The sequence below is a fragment of the Marmota monax genome, unplaced genomic scaffold (genome assembly GCF_021218885.2).
Source record: "Marmota monax isolate L192 unplaced genomic scaffold, Marmota_monax_Labrador192_F-V1.1 WCK01_AAM20220418_F8-fsc00089, whole genome shotgun sequence".
Classification (NCBI taxonomy): Eukaryota; Metazoa; Chordata; class Mammalia; order Rodentia; family Sciuridae; genus Marmota; species Marmota monax.
Window position 1 is genome coordinate 1,925,138 of NW_026694744.1, and position 15,727 is coordinate 1,940,864.

At 37.8% G+C, this 15,727-nt stretch overlaps 1 protein-coding gene across 1 annotated transcript in view; it reads right to left on the bottom strand.

Moving 5' to 3' along the window:
- The window catches only part of Grpr (gastrin releasing peptide receptor), a 40,911-nt gene that overhangs the window by 10,182 nt on the left and 15,002 nt on the right, over window positions 1-15,727 (bottom strand). The gene's annotated exons all lie outside the window — the stretch shown is intronic.

Genomic DNA, 15,727 nt, shown 5'->3' on the forward strand with positions numbered 1-15,727 from the left:
GTATAATACTGAAGGAGGTGCTCACTTTCAGGTTCATGAAACTCCCGACTGAATTCACATGGCCCTGACCATGAGTGGCTTCTTCAGTTTGACACCCCAAGCACGTGGCTTGCCTCATCTTAGCTGGGCTCTGAAGGATGCCTTCCCTTTTCCAGCAGTAACATTTGGCCCACATTCTTCCTCTTTCCTTCTCTCTTTTAGTTCAGAAATTTTCCTTTTTAAAATCTTTCTTTAATTGGCACATAAAATTGCACGTTTATTGTGCATAACATGATATTTCAAAATATGTATACACGGTGGGATGGCTCCATCAAGCTAATTAGCATATGCATCACATCACATATCTTTTGGTTTTATTAGTGCATTATAGTTATACATAATAGTTGGGTTCATTCTGATATAATCGTACATGCATGGAATTTAATTCACTCCATTTCAATCCCTGGTGCCCCCTCTTTCCCTTCCCTCCTCCCTTCCCCAGCCTCCTTCCTCTATTCTACTGGTTGACCTTCCACTCATTTATTTATTTATTTTTAATTGGTACTTTATAGATGTTCATAAAGGCAGAATTCACTGGTATATATGCATGCACATAGGGTAATATTATCAATTTCATTCTGCATTTCCTTCTCTTTCCCCTCCCTCCACCTTCCCCTTCCATCTCCATCTTCTACTCCACTGATCTTCCCTCTATCTTTATGACATTCAACACTCCTCCTTTTTTTCCCCCTTACTTTGCTTTAGGTTCTGCATATGGACTTCTTTTATTTGCAGTGCTGGGGATTGAATCTGGGGCCTTGCATATGCTAGGCAAGCACTGTACCACTGAGCCACATCCTTAGCCCTACATATGGACTCTTTGTGATTTTTAAGAATATAATACATTGTTATTAAGTAGAGTCACCATGTTGTAAAATTCACAGTCTCTCTTGCTTTTGAGAATACTTCACAGAAAAGCTGATGTTCCTTTCATTTTTCTCATTAAATCACAGAAATTAATAATGAAGCACATTACTGTTTAAAGAGACAAGGAGGTTGGTGTATCTTTGGCAAAAGCTTCATTTTGAAGATTCAAATAGAGTTCAAGGAATCTTAGGTCATCGAGTATTTTAAATATGCCCCTTTTTTTCTTTCAAAGGATGTGGAATTTCTACTGAAATTGTTTTATCCAGGAAGAGCCCTGTAATTGTCAAATTAATCATTCCCTTGCCCCCATACTCTTTCAGTGTTATCTTCTCTTGAAGCATTTAGGTCTTTACTGGTTTGTGAGCCATTTATCACAGATCAAGTGCTCTGGGAAGCAGAAACAGGCATGCAGTTAAGAGTACCAAAGGTTTATTGGGCAGTAATACATGTGAAAGGAAAAGGGAGAAGGACAAAGGGGAATGAAGAGAAGGGGGGATGGGAATGGGAAAGACAATAGAATGAATCAGATATAACTTTTCTATGTCATATATGAATACATGACCAGCATAACTTCACATCATGTAGAACTAAGATTGGGAAGTTATACTCCATGTATGTATGATATGTCAAAATGCACTCTACTGTAATGTATAACTAAAAAGAACAAATAAAAAATTTAAAAATTAATAAAACAAAAAAGAAAAGGGGGAAGGAAGCAGGATTGGGCAGAGGTCGCTGTCAGACATAATGCAGATGTCACAAGGTCTACACCTGCAAGGATGACCAACCATCCAGTTTGCCTGGGAATTTTCCAGAGTGAGCACTGAAAGGCTTACATCCTAGGAAGATTATCAGTCCTAGCAAACCAAGATGGCTGGTGGCCTTATACCCACCTAATAGGAAGTTTGGGAGCATAGATTGCCCAGTGGAGGAGTCCTGCCTTGGGTGGAAATGGCCAGCCACTTGTCTTATCACTTTGCTTAGAGATTGGCTGGAGTCATCCAAGAACAGTGTGACTTCTGTTCCTACCTGAGTCAGTCACTTGAACAGGAGCCACCCAAGAGAGCATGACCACAGTTTGAAACCTTAAGTGGACCCTGAAAGAGCTGATGGCCTCCAACCCCCTGCAGCTGGGCACATCTCTTCTTCCAGAAGGCTGAGCAGCACGACTCCATGTCGATCACAACTCCACATCCGATGCCCAGCAAACTGGACCACCATGTATCTTGTGTGTACTTGTCTAAGAACCCACAAGAGGCTGAGCCTCTGGTTGGTGAAGAATATATCTTTCTCCACCTTGACATGCACTGGCACTGAGATACGTGCACACTCCACAAATGATTCTTTTTTTTTTTTTTTTTAAAGAGAGAGGGAGAGAGAGAGAATTTTTTTTTAGTATTTATTCTTTAGATTTCGGCGGACACAACATCTTTGTTTGTATGTGGTGCTGAGGATCGAACCTGGGCCGCACGCATGCCAGGCGAGCGCGCTACCGCTTGAGCCACATCCCCAGCCCCACAAATGATTCTTCAATGAAACGTGAGCTGCCATAAAGTGGAAGTTCACATGAGTTGGGACCAACTAAATGTGAGGCTGTTCATGCTGAAAATACTGTGTTTGAACTGGGTTCTACTTATAATATTATTTTATATCATGTACTTCAGTGAGTCTACTTATTTCTATTCATTTCCATGTTGATCAGACTCCGTTGAGCTACCAGTCTTGGATGCGCCCCGAATCCTCAGTCACTTTCCACCTGCTGGGGAAAGGAGAGAGCTCTTAAGTGGCAAGTTTGAAAAACAAGAATCTGGTTTGTATATTGGGCTCAGGGAGGTCATCTACTGTCCCTGGCTAGGGGAATGGTATGTCTAATACAACATACCAGAGTGTCAGCAAGTTCTGTATTGCTGTGGACCTAAAACATATTCTGGATAATAGCTTTATCAAATGTGGAAGCAATTATTCTGATTCCTTTATCTAGTTCTCTATTTTCAACTCAGGTAGGGAAGGCAGGGCTATGATTTACTCCATGATCTTAAAACCCAACATTTCAGAATAATACCCCAGTCTTGCTTCAATGTGCTTAATATTATCTTGTGCTTATTATTATCTTTGTAATAATATATATATATATATATATATATATATATAATCTTTATTTTATATATATATATTTATTATATTTATCTTTGTTTTATATCTTTATTTTATATATCTTTATAAATGTATATATCTTTATTTTGTTTATTATTTTTAAAGATTTTTTAAAAGATGGACACAATATCTTTACTTGATTTATTTTATTTATATATATGTGGTGCAGAGGACCGAATCCAGTGCCTCACATGTGGGACACAAGTGCTCTACCCTGAGCTATAACCCCAGGCCTTGTTTATTTATTTGTATGCGGTGCTGAGGATGGAGCTTAGTACCTCACACATGCGAGGCAAGTGCTCTACCACTGAGCTACAACTCCAGACCCCTGGCTTTACTTTCATTTAAAATAATTAGTAAAATCACATACAATTTTCAAAGATAAGTTCTATTTTGATCTAGTTTCTTTTCTATTCATTAATCATTTCAAACATTTTTATTCCTAACTTATAGTATAGGCCAGGCAGGGAATTGATTTTTTTTAATTAGAATAAATGACCATCTTTACTTAATTATTTATTTTTAAATATTTTTTTAGTTGTAGTTGGACACAATACCTTTGTTTTATTTATTTATTTGTTTGTTTGTTTTTTATGTGGTGCTGAGGATCGAACCCAGTGCCTCTCAAGTGTTAGGCGTATGCTGTACTGCTGAGCCCCAGCCCCAGCCTCAGCCCCAGCCCCGTAGAATAGGTGACCATCTTTAGCCAAAGGTATGTATAAAAAGGCATCAGTAATATGTTTGTTAAAGATAAAATGATAACTATGACTTCTATCTGCATCTTCTGGAAGATGTCAGTCATAAGTACCAGTAAGTCTCTAGTAAAGGTGACTCACTCATGCATGAGTAAACTAGAATCAACTGGTAATCCCATGTTCCTAAGTGCAAAATGCCTTGGGAACTATTGAGCTACCATTTCAAATTCATGACTTTTAAAACATAAAAGATAATACAAAAACATTTCCTTTATGGTTTTGCCAGAAAACAATTTGAATCTAAATCTAAGTAAGCCTCTAGTGATCATGACAGCCATGTTTGAACCAGTTTTCAGGAAATGTGGGAATAGAGGAACCTGTTAAATGATACTTTGAGGATAAAATCAGCCAAATTCTAAATTGGAAAATTCTGTAAAAATGATGATCCCACTGTTTTCAATAAATGCATGTCATAGAAAAACTGGGAGAATAGTTACAGACTGAGATATGTTAGACTTATCAACCCAATTCAACATGTGAACCCCTTTGGAGTTTTCATTCAAACCAAATAACTATTGAAAGATATTTTTGAGACTATTGAAAAAAATCAAACATAGATGTAGTATTTGTGCTATCAAGGATTTATTTTAGTGTATTGAGTGAGATAACGATATTGTAACTATGTGTTATATAAGAGGCCTTGTTTATTAAAGACAAAAATGTGCAATTAAAAATAAATTTTATTAAAAATTAAAAACAGAATGTAAAAATACATTGCAAGGACTTTTCTGTTATGGAATATTCATAACATATTAAAAAATCAAAAGAAATCTTTTTTAACAAGTCCTTGTTTTGTGCCAAGCAGATAATGACATCTACATTATTTCATTTATATTCCGGACAATCCCAACAGGTATGCATTATTAGCCTCATCCTGTGATGGGAAATTGAAGCTCAGAGTTGAGGAGGTGGTAGAGTCGACATTCAATTTGAGATCAATGCTTTTCAGGGTACCACAGCTCTTTCAGAAGAAAGTTTGGGTAAATCTTTTCTAGACACAGAGAAACAGATCAGAAACATCTCAAACATATTCAGAACATAGTAAATGTTCCCTGAATGTCTAATGGTCCTATAGAGCATGGAACACATCTATTTCCTCTTTTGCCTTAGACTGTTCTGCCCGGAGCTCCAAATACAGGGAGTCAGGAGTCTCTGCTGGGTGGTTTCTGTTTAAGAGTGATGTCTGTTTGAACTGGAGGAAGTGGATACCCAACCAGCTAATGAATTGCCTGGCCATCTACTAAAGAATTCCTCTTTCTTATAAGCATTTCCCCCCCCCCCCCCCCGCCGCCGGCAAAAAAAAGAGGTAGAATGTAGTTGGGATTTTGATGTCAAGGAAGTTATCATGGCAGCCATGTTTGAACCACATGGAAGATGAATAAACAGAGTAGATGGATTGGAAGAAACATAAGGAATGAGGCAGACATAAGAGGGGAGGCTTATTATGTCAAAATGAACCCCACTATTATATATAACTATAATGCACTAATTAAAAAAAACATTTTTAAAAAGAAGAGAGGCTAGATAATGTGACCCTAAGTCACACAGAGGATCCTTGTTTTCTGGCCCATGAACTACTTTTGCATGTCCATGAGATCTCCTGTAATAATCTTATAATGCTCTCATCCCCTTTTTCTTGCATTATATTGAATGATTTCTGTTCTATGCTAATAAAAGAGCCTTATCTAGAGCAATTAGATATGATAATCATTTAAAGTTTATTACCAGATTTATTTCCAGGATCTTTCCATATATATCATCCCCAACGTCTTGTCCCCTGAAAGAATGATTTATCAACTTTCTGCTGCACTAAAAAGATTCATAAGTTCTTAAATGTCCATCACTTGCCTACCTCCCTATTTTCCTCATGCTCAATTCCAGAGACTCCATTCATCTGAGTCAAATCCTCCCAAATTTCAGCTTAAGTAACATCTTGATGAAGCTTTCGTTGACCAATCTAGGCCTCAAACATCCCCATTCTTTCTCCCAATCTGTCTGAGTTTTATGAGAGGATTTTCAACTCTTTGCATTTTATACTTACAATAAACTATAAACTATCTTGAATTAACTGTTAGCTTTCTCTGGGTATATCTTTTCTACTTTCCTCATAACTTTTCTGAGGTCAGAAGCTTCTATCTGCTTCTCTTCCTTTCTTTATGTAGTGTTAAAAATGCCCCAAGCTCCTTGTTCTGCATACCACTTATTTTAAAGTAGGGTCTCAGCAAATAGTTGCTAATTAATTGATCATGAACACATGACTTGCAGATGTTTCTCTTGTTTCCAACTTGTCACAAATGAGAGAGAGATAAGATTTACTTTTACATATTTAGTAAGAATCATTCTTCCATAGACTGACATATTCACTCCTCTAATAATATGGGATGCAAGACAATTTTTCCCACTTCTGAAAACATCTGTGCATCATTTTTCTTATGCAAACATTTGAAAGGTCAAACAAGGTTCTACATAACAAGATTAATGTGTCAAAGAGATTCCTGGCAAGAAGAAGTAGCTGGCTGCCACACTCAGGGTTGGAAACCTTTGCCCACAGAAAAGTATGTCTTTTATTTCAATGTGGGCAGTCTGTTTATTTTTTAAGGATCCAGCATTTCAGCCCTTATTTGTCTATAATTATCTACTGAAGTGTGTCGGAATTGTTAAACAAAAATATTTTAAAACTTCCATTACAATTCAAATGTACACTACGTGGGGAAGACAGAGGTGAAGAAAAAAACAAAATGAACAGAATGGTCTCTAGGGTAACTGACACACTGTCTGCATTCAAATTAGAATCCTACCTAAAAAGATTTGACAAAACTATTAAACACTGGCCTTATTTTCTCCTGAGAATAACATGAAGTATTTCTCTGAAGAATTATTAACTGGCTTGTAAAATGACTACAACACACAGCAGTGGAATCTTATCTCCCTTTGAGCTATGGCTCTGCAAATGGAGAACTTCCTGACTCTTAGTGCACATCCAACAGTTATCTTTAAGTATGTAACCGATTACAGTCATCCTGTCCCGTTTCCTCTAAACTAAATTGCTCTAATGCTCTTTTCTACCTCTTCTTAATATAGCCTACTTTTCTCTGGGCTCTAACATGGACTTGGGATTCAGAGCAGAATCCTGGGAAGATGGCAGGACGGAAAGAACAGAGGAGAAAAAAAAAAGAAAAGTAAAAACAATGAAATGGGAGAAAGAGGCAGAGGAAAGGAGAAGATGGGAGACAAAGGGAGAGGATAGAAGCGGTGGGGTGGAGAAGAAAGAACCATCTGGCAATGCTCCTCTAGTTTAGAAGCACGGTTTCTCAGCTGACATATTTGTCTGGACCTTGTCAATGTATTTTGCTACCCAAGAGCAAGCTAGAGGAAGGGTAGCGGGTGGTTGCAGAGGAGTGGGGCACTTGAGAAAGTACACAACTCCTTTTCACTAAGAACTCTTTAAGATCCTTAGCAAGATCTAGTTAAGAAAGTAATAATCATTTTGGTGAAGGATGAACTTGCCATGCAAAAAATGTGCTTCCCAAGCTTGGGAGGCGGGGCAGAGTAGACGTCAGCAACACAAGGATACAGACCCTGAAAGCCTGTAGAGTTGACTTGATTCTAGCCCCTTATTTCCCTGGAAATGATATCATGAACAAGGACAAGCATGTATCCATGTTAAACTTGAAAAACTTGTGAGCAGGGAGTTGGGTTCAATCTCTCTCCTATTGCAAAAGTCTCAACCCCACTTGCATTAGGCCAGAATAAAATATTCTTTGCCATAAAAAAAAAAAGATGATGAGCAAAACGATCCAAGCAGCTACCCAGTCTCAGATCCAGGGCAAAGGCACTCTTTGCTGCATTCCTATAGTTCTAATTGCACTAATTGGACATACCACTCAGTAAAAAGAAAGTGGACATGCACCTACATTCTGAATGTGTTAATGTATAAATTGTATACATGTATTACTGTACTAATATATTATGCACAGTAAAACAGGCATCCTAAATTTTTTACTTACTAAAAGAAAACAGAAGTCTTTGAAAATATGGTTGATCCTATATCTGGAGTACGAAATGTACAAGATGAACCTCAAACACTTTATTGTGCCAGTCAGAAAGGAAGTGCTGAATATAATGGATTCATGGCAAAGAACTTAGAAGGCATATTGGAAGATCTTCCCTGAAAAATTTAGGACAAGTTTAGCAGTAAACTAACAATAGTGGCAATGGGTAACTCAATGTATTTAAAATAATCCACAAATCAATCCAGGAGCAGTGACACATGCCTGTATTCCCAGCTACTCAGGAGGCTGAGGTAGGAGAATGGCAAGTTCAAGGCCAGCCTCAAAAACTCATCAAGACTCTCAGCAACTTAGCAAGGGTGAAGCTTAGGGCCTTGCTAAGTTGCTGAGGCTGGCTTTGAACTCACAATCCTTCTGCTTCAGCCTCTCAAGCTGCTGGTATTACAGGCATGGTCTCAATGTTATTTTTTAAAATATTTTTATTACTTACTGATGGGCCTTTATCAAGCACTCTGCCACTGAGCCACAACCCCAGCACTCAACATCATTTTTTAAAGAAAATATAGAGGAGTTACTATTCTACCTTGAAGGAGATTAAAGAGATAAAACAAATGAAATGCACAAGCCTTGATTTGACTTTTTATTTTTATTTTTTATTTATTTATTTAATATTTATTTTTTAATTTTAGGTGGACACAATATCTTTTTTTTAAGAGAGAGAGAGAGAGAATTTTAATATTTATTTTTTAGTTTTCAGTGGACACAACATCTTTGTTTGTATGTGGTGCTGAGGATGGAACCCGGGCGCTACCGCTTGAGCCACATCCCCAGCCCGATTTTTGATTTTTAAAAAGAACCAATAAAAGATGTTTTGGCACAACAGAGAAAATTTGATTATGGTTACATATTAGGTGGTATTTAAAGAATTACTGTTAATTTCATTCAGTGTGATAATGACATTGAGGTTTTTTTTTCCCTCGGGTAATATATACTATTATACTTAAGGGTGAAACTTTAGATGTTTGCCCCTTACTTTCCAAAGCTCAGCAAAACAAAACACAACAAATATATAAATACATATACACACACCCCCACACACACACATCACACACACACAGCACATACACTTAGAACAAAATCTGAGAAATGAAAATTGTTGAATGTGAGTGGATATTGTAAAATGCAGAATTTAAAAAAAATGAACTGTGTAAAATGCAAACTTTGAAATAATAGTGTGCATTTAATTAAAATAGTGTGCATTTTATTAAAATGATATGATTGAATGTGTCATACCTGATTGGTGCCCATGCCAGGAACAGAGGATGTGTCTTCTCTGTTATATTCATAATGTTCTCTTGGGCTTTCAATTTTAATATCAGCTATAATTTGTGGGATTTTGTTTGGATTTGTTTTGTTTCAGCAGGAATATTTTGTAGCCATTTATCAATTTGGGGATGTTAGTTTAATTAAAACTAGATTATGCACCAACATATATCAGTTGGCAAGGCCTTGCTATGAGCTGAAAGAGCAGGAAGGAGTAAGAATGTCATCATTGTTGAGCCTCCTATGAGGTGAGACACCCATCGTGCTGCCTGTGCACCAGGTGATAAGACATCCTCTGATATAGAGTCAGTGATCCTCTGACATAGAGTCAAGTTGGACCCTATGTATTGCTAATGGTTAATTCATCCTTACATTTAAATAAAAAGCAATATAAATAGATATCTTGACACTTTCTTCCCTTCTCTGATTTATAGGTCACACCTCTCTAGAAGCATGTGAGTCCCACTTGTCTGTTGTCCCAGAGGACTCTTTCTGGATAATGTAACCAAAGTTTCAGGAGTTTTTCTAGAGTTCTGTAGCAGAGACCCTTCTGTCTCAGGAGGAAGTGAGTTTTAAACTCAGGCCAAGGAAGTACATCATGATCCATGTTCCATGATTACATGGAATCATACTTTTTCTTTCAAGAGATCAAAAAACAGATGCTGTATCCAGGCAGGACCATCTCTGACTAAAATTCTCAAGTTATCTATCAGGGAGGATATTATGTCCTGTACCTGTAGATGCCCACTATCTCCCTGAGAGGGGGCCCTGCTTTGGGGAGGAGAGAAGATATCAGTTATTCATTCTATAGTATGGTTTGAGGTCAATGCCATCACCTTCATGTATGTATATAAAGTCCTACCTCCAAGTGTGGTAGGAAAGCTCTGTTTCCCAATAATAGACTTCTCTTTCTTCTGTAATCCAGCAGCTTGGGAGGCTGTGACAGAAGGATCACAAGTTCAAAGCCAGCCTCAGCAATAACGAGGTGCTAAGCAACTCAGTGAGACCCTGTCTCTAAATAAAATTCAAAATAGGGCTGGGGGTGTGGCTCAGTGGTTGAGTGCCCCTGAGTTCAATGTCTGGTACCAAAAAAATAGAAAATAAAAGATGTCTCTTTCTCTTTCCCTTTCTTTCTTTCTGTCCCTTCCTTCCTTCCTTCCTCCTCCTCCTCCTCCTCCTCCTCCTCCTCCTCCTCCTTCTTCTTCTTCTTCTTCTCTCTCTCTCTCTCTCTCTCTCTTCCCACCTGTCTCTTTCTTTCTTCCCCCAACAAGTAGAAGGGACATTTGTAGGGGCAAGGGCTGCAGGCAACCAGATTTCTACATATTTACTTTCTTCCAAGTCTCACTTAGTAAATACTGTGTGCAAATTTCTTACACAGGTTACACAGGAATAAAACTATTTAGTACCTGGGTTTCAATTAGATTGATTCTACTAACAATAGTGACCACCACTGCTGTCATAGCTAAAACATATGGGAGACTTAACATGAATCAGGTACTGGGCTGTTTGTTTAAATTACCACTTTTATCTTCACAACAATCCTATGTGGCTTGTATTAATGTTATTGCTTTTATACAGATATGGAAACTGAGGCTAAGTAACTTATACAAGGCCATCAGTGCTAAGTATTGGAAACAGAGTTTGAGCCCATGCAGGATGACCTCTAGGCCTATCACCAGGTCATACAGCTTTCTACCATGGTCTTGTGGTTAACTATGCAATCCATGATTTCTGATATTGGAAATAAGGAGGAAAAAACAAGGAAATTATCAGAAAATCTATCCTCCACCTGCTAGAGCCATGGTGAAAGCAGTGTATTCCTAAGCAGATATAAAATTCCTGTTCTTCCTTGAGTCTTATACTGAATGTTTATATATATATATATATATATATATATATATATATATATATATATATATAATTATATATTATCATATGATATATAATTAACATATATTAATATATTATATAATTATATAATGATATATTATATATAATTATATATCATTAATATATTATATATTATTATATATGATATATAATGATATAATAATAACAGTAATATATAATATATATATTGCTGTTCCCTGTGGCCTGAGGCCTAGAGTGAAGCCAAGAGTGAGGTATCTTGGCTCTTCCATATATTCAGAGGCCTCAGAACCAAAAGGAGCCAAGGAGCCATCTGAGTGGGACATTGGAGGGGAGATAAACAATGGCATCAGAGGAAGACTAGAAGCCAGTGGCTAGAAAGAAGCTAGAGAAAGAGCCACTGACACTGGGAAGGTTTCAAGAGTGAGGATACTGACTCTGGGATATGAGGGATATAGAAGCTTAGGGATAAAATGGAAAAGGAGGTGCAATCAATTGTGGGCCATCTTATGGCGCTTTCACATAAAGTATTGGACAGCTATTGACCCTTGGGCCAAAAATGAGTTTTAGCAGGATGATCTGATTTCAAAGTTCAATGCTAATCCTGTGAGGGAGGCTGTCAGAAGGAGTATAAGCAGGATGAAACATTACACTTGCCAGTGGGTATGTTTAAAATGACAAAGGAAAAGCAGTTAACCCAAGTTAAATTTCAGTAGGTGTGCAAAGATCTTGGCACACGTTGTCATTGGAAGGCCATTCCTCAAAAATATTATGGAAGGAAGAATATATATTTATATCGTGTTAGACTTTTTCAGCAGTTTATGAGCCAAAAAGTTTAAAGAACTTTTATAGATCCCATTTGCAAATTATAGTTAGGCACTGTCTGCAATTACTCGACCGTGTAGCATGGAAGATACACAGAGAATAGGGAAAATTACAAAGATGGAGAAGAATCGCTCATGCTCTAGAGTGGAGAGAATAGATTCTGGGTCATAAATTGTTTTCATAAATTGTTATTCACCTCCACACAGAGTCTGAGGCAAAGATTTAGGTCAAGCAAGGGAGGGGATCCTAGGAAGCACAGGGAGGGAGTAAGGAAGTGAGACAGGGAAGAATTGGAAGCCAATAAAAAGGTACCACTGTAGGCAACTAGGGCACACTCTTGCTGAGTCTCCCTTGACATTAATCAGAATCTTCTGGAGAGACAAAGCTGTCAGATAAACCACTCGAGTTAAGTGTGAATTTTAGCTAAATAGCAAATTTCCCACCACCCAGTATTGGAACTTAAACTCAAGGCCTCCTACGTATCAGGCCTACTTCCTACCACTGAGCTACATCCCCACCTGGGGACCCCTGCAGAGACCCACACTGAGTACATTTCAGAGCTGTGTCATCGAGGAATGAGGTCATGGTGTTTATTTAACTCTCCCCCACCCCTCTTTGAGAATTATCCTGGGTTGTTATTTCTAGGATACTCCAGCATGCCCTAAACCTTACATTGGCCCAGGGATGGACCTTGCAGAGAAACACAGGACTGTAAGTGACCTTCAGGGTGCCCTGCGGGATAGGAACTCCACTTGCTGTGTAAATTCTGCTGGTCCACTCAGTTTATGAATTATAGAGAGAAAGTAAAATATCTGAGGCGATTTTCAAATGTATTTCTTTTTTTTTTTCCAAATATATTTCACATTTTTCCAAATATATTTCACATTTTTTCAAATATATTTCAAAAATTTTTTTTTCAAATATATTTCAAGTTCTTAGGAATAAAAACAGAATTTCAAAATTATCTTAATAAAATACATTATCATTTTTTTCCCAAAACAAGAATCATTAAAGCTCAAAAATACCATCATGGCATATGACTCATTGAATTTAATTATAAAAACTTGACGGCACTATATTTAAGTAAACTTCTGTGAGAGGTTTTATAAGTGGGACGATCCAACTTTGTAGCTAACTGGGTCCACTGGCCTCAAGGTTGATCTGGGCAGTGTTGGGGAGGCATCACTGTGTAGTGAAGGATCCCAAAACAGGGAGAGGGAGCGAGAGACTGGATAAAGACTGGGAGCCCTGCATTCTATTTCTACTTTCAAAATTAACTTTTTTTTTTTTTGGTGGAAATATGCTGTCTTCATTTGTTTTTATTATTTTTTTTTTTATTTAGCAAAAACTTACCTAGCATTTATTTTGGGTCTGGCACCACTCTCAACACTTTACAAGAATCAACTTTTTTGCCCGGCACAGTGGCACATGCCTGTAATTCCAGTGACTCTGGAGGTTGAGGCAGGAGGATCAGAAGTTTGAGGCTAGCCTCAGCAACTTAGCAAGGCCCTGTCTCAAAATAGAAATTAAAATGATCTGGGGATGTAGCTCAGGGGTAAAACACTGAGTTCAGTCCTCAGTCCCCACCCCCACAAAGTCAATTTTTTAAATCCACATAATAATACCAGAAGATGGGTATTACTTTTGTCATTTAATTTTACAGATGAAGAAACTGAGGCACGGAAAGGTAAATAACTTGCCCAGGGCCACATAGCCAAGAGTGGCAGGGCTGGGGCTTCAATAAAGGCTGCTGGCTCCTGAGTCCAGGCTTTAAACCATGAGATTTGAATACTTCCATTTGCTTCATCTGCAAAATGGAGTAATGGTACCAACCTTACTTATTGTGATGGAAAGCTAACTGAGATGTTTCAAAACACTTTGGGAAACAGGGAGCACTATTTAAATAAAAGGTTATGGGGGCTGGGATTGTGGCTCAGCGGTAGAGTGCTTGCCTAGTATGCGCAGGGTCCTGGGTTTGATCCTCAGCACCACATAAAAAAATGAATGGAATAAAGGTATTGTATCCAACTACAACTAAAAAAAAATATTTAAAATATATATATATATATATATATATATATATATATATATTAAAAAATAAATAAATAAAAGGTTATGATTGCATTTCCTGGGAAGGATGAATGTCCACTAGAATGTCAACTGGTCAAGATCTTGGCTCCCTTCTAAAAATAAATAGTAATCATGGTGATGGTATTCACACTCTTTTGACTAGGAATTCAAACATTGTACAAAGAAGTCAATGCATATTATTTCATTTCATCATTTGAACAGTCCTGTGATATATCAGAAGTAAATACTTGTATTTTAAATATTAGAAAACTGAGGATTATAAGAGCGATTTACTGAAAGTCACTTAGCTGACAATGAGAAGAAACAGAGCTCAAATTGAGACATCTCTTTAAATTCAACACTTTGAATCCATTTCCACTATGAACAGTGCTCTTATTAGGGTTTAGATGTGAGTGTCCCCCAATAGCTCATGTGTGAGATAATGCAAGAGGGTTCCGAGGTGAAATGATTGGGTTATAAGGGCCTTAACCTAATCAGCTCATTAATCCCCTGATAGGTATTAACTGGGCAGTAACTATAGGCCGGGAGGGCGCGACTGAGAGGTAGGTCACTGAGAGTGTGCCTTTGGGGTTTATTTTGTCCATGGCAAGGGGAGAGGAGTGTTTCTCTCTCTCTCTCTCTCTCTCTCTCTCTCTCTCTCTCTCTCTCTCTCTCTCTCCTTCCTGGTATCATGTCCTGAGCTATTTTCCTCCACCAAACTCTTCCGCCATGATGTTCTGCCTCATCTTGGGCCCAGAGCAATGGAGCAAGCCATCTATGGACTGAGATCTCCGAAACCATGAGCCCCAAATAAACTTTTCCTCCTTAAAATTGTTCTTGTCAGGTATTTTGGTCACAGCAACGAAAAAGCTGACTAAAACAGCTTTACTAAATGTGACCCATGCCCAAAGCAGTAAATAAAACAAAACAAGAGAGCAGACCTAAAATTAAAAGAAAGAAAGGAGGTATTATTTAAAGGGTACAGAGCTTCAGTTTAGGAAGCTGACAAAGTTCTGGAAATGGATGGTGGTGACAGTTACACATTGGTGTAAATGTACTTAATGCTACTGAACTGTGCCCTTAAAAATGGCTAAAATAGTAAATTTTTCATTGTGTTGTATATTTTATCACAATAAAATTAAAGAAAGCAAAGAGTTTGTAAGTATATCACCATGCAAGCTTGGGACTATCTTAAGAACCAACTGAAACAGTTGCTATAAGTCAGCAAAGATATCAACAAGGAGGGTGGATGAGCTAATTTGAAGGACTTTTCTTGGTTAAAAAAATTATCATAAAGTACAATGAGCTCACTATAAAAATTCAGACAGTAGAGAATTCTAAAAACTAAAAAACAACAACAGAAAATACAATCATAATTCTTACTTGCGATGTTCTGATATATTGCCTTTCAATTTTTCCTCTGCCTTTTGTGCAGAATTGGGGGTATACAATTTTTCAAATGACCTATAATGTAAGCATTTCCTTGCCTCACACACATGCCCATGACTCCTCTAGCCAGAAGGCAGTGCTCTGCAGATGACAGCTAGCACCTCTGGGTGCCATGTCCTTCCAGGGAACCCTTTCAATTTTTTCATTTAAACAACTGTAGACAGCACACAGGACGTAAGGCATGCTGGAAAGCATTCTTAAAGATCATTGTTTGAGCTGGGCATGGTGGTACACAACTGTAATCCCAGCAGTTTGGGAGGCTGAGACAGGAGGCTTATGAGTTCAAAGCCAGCCCCAGCAACTTAGCAAGGCTCTGAGCAACTCAGTGAGACCCCATCTCTAAATAAAATACAAAAAAGGACTGGG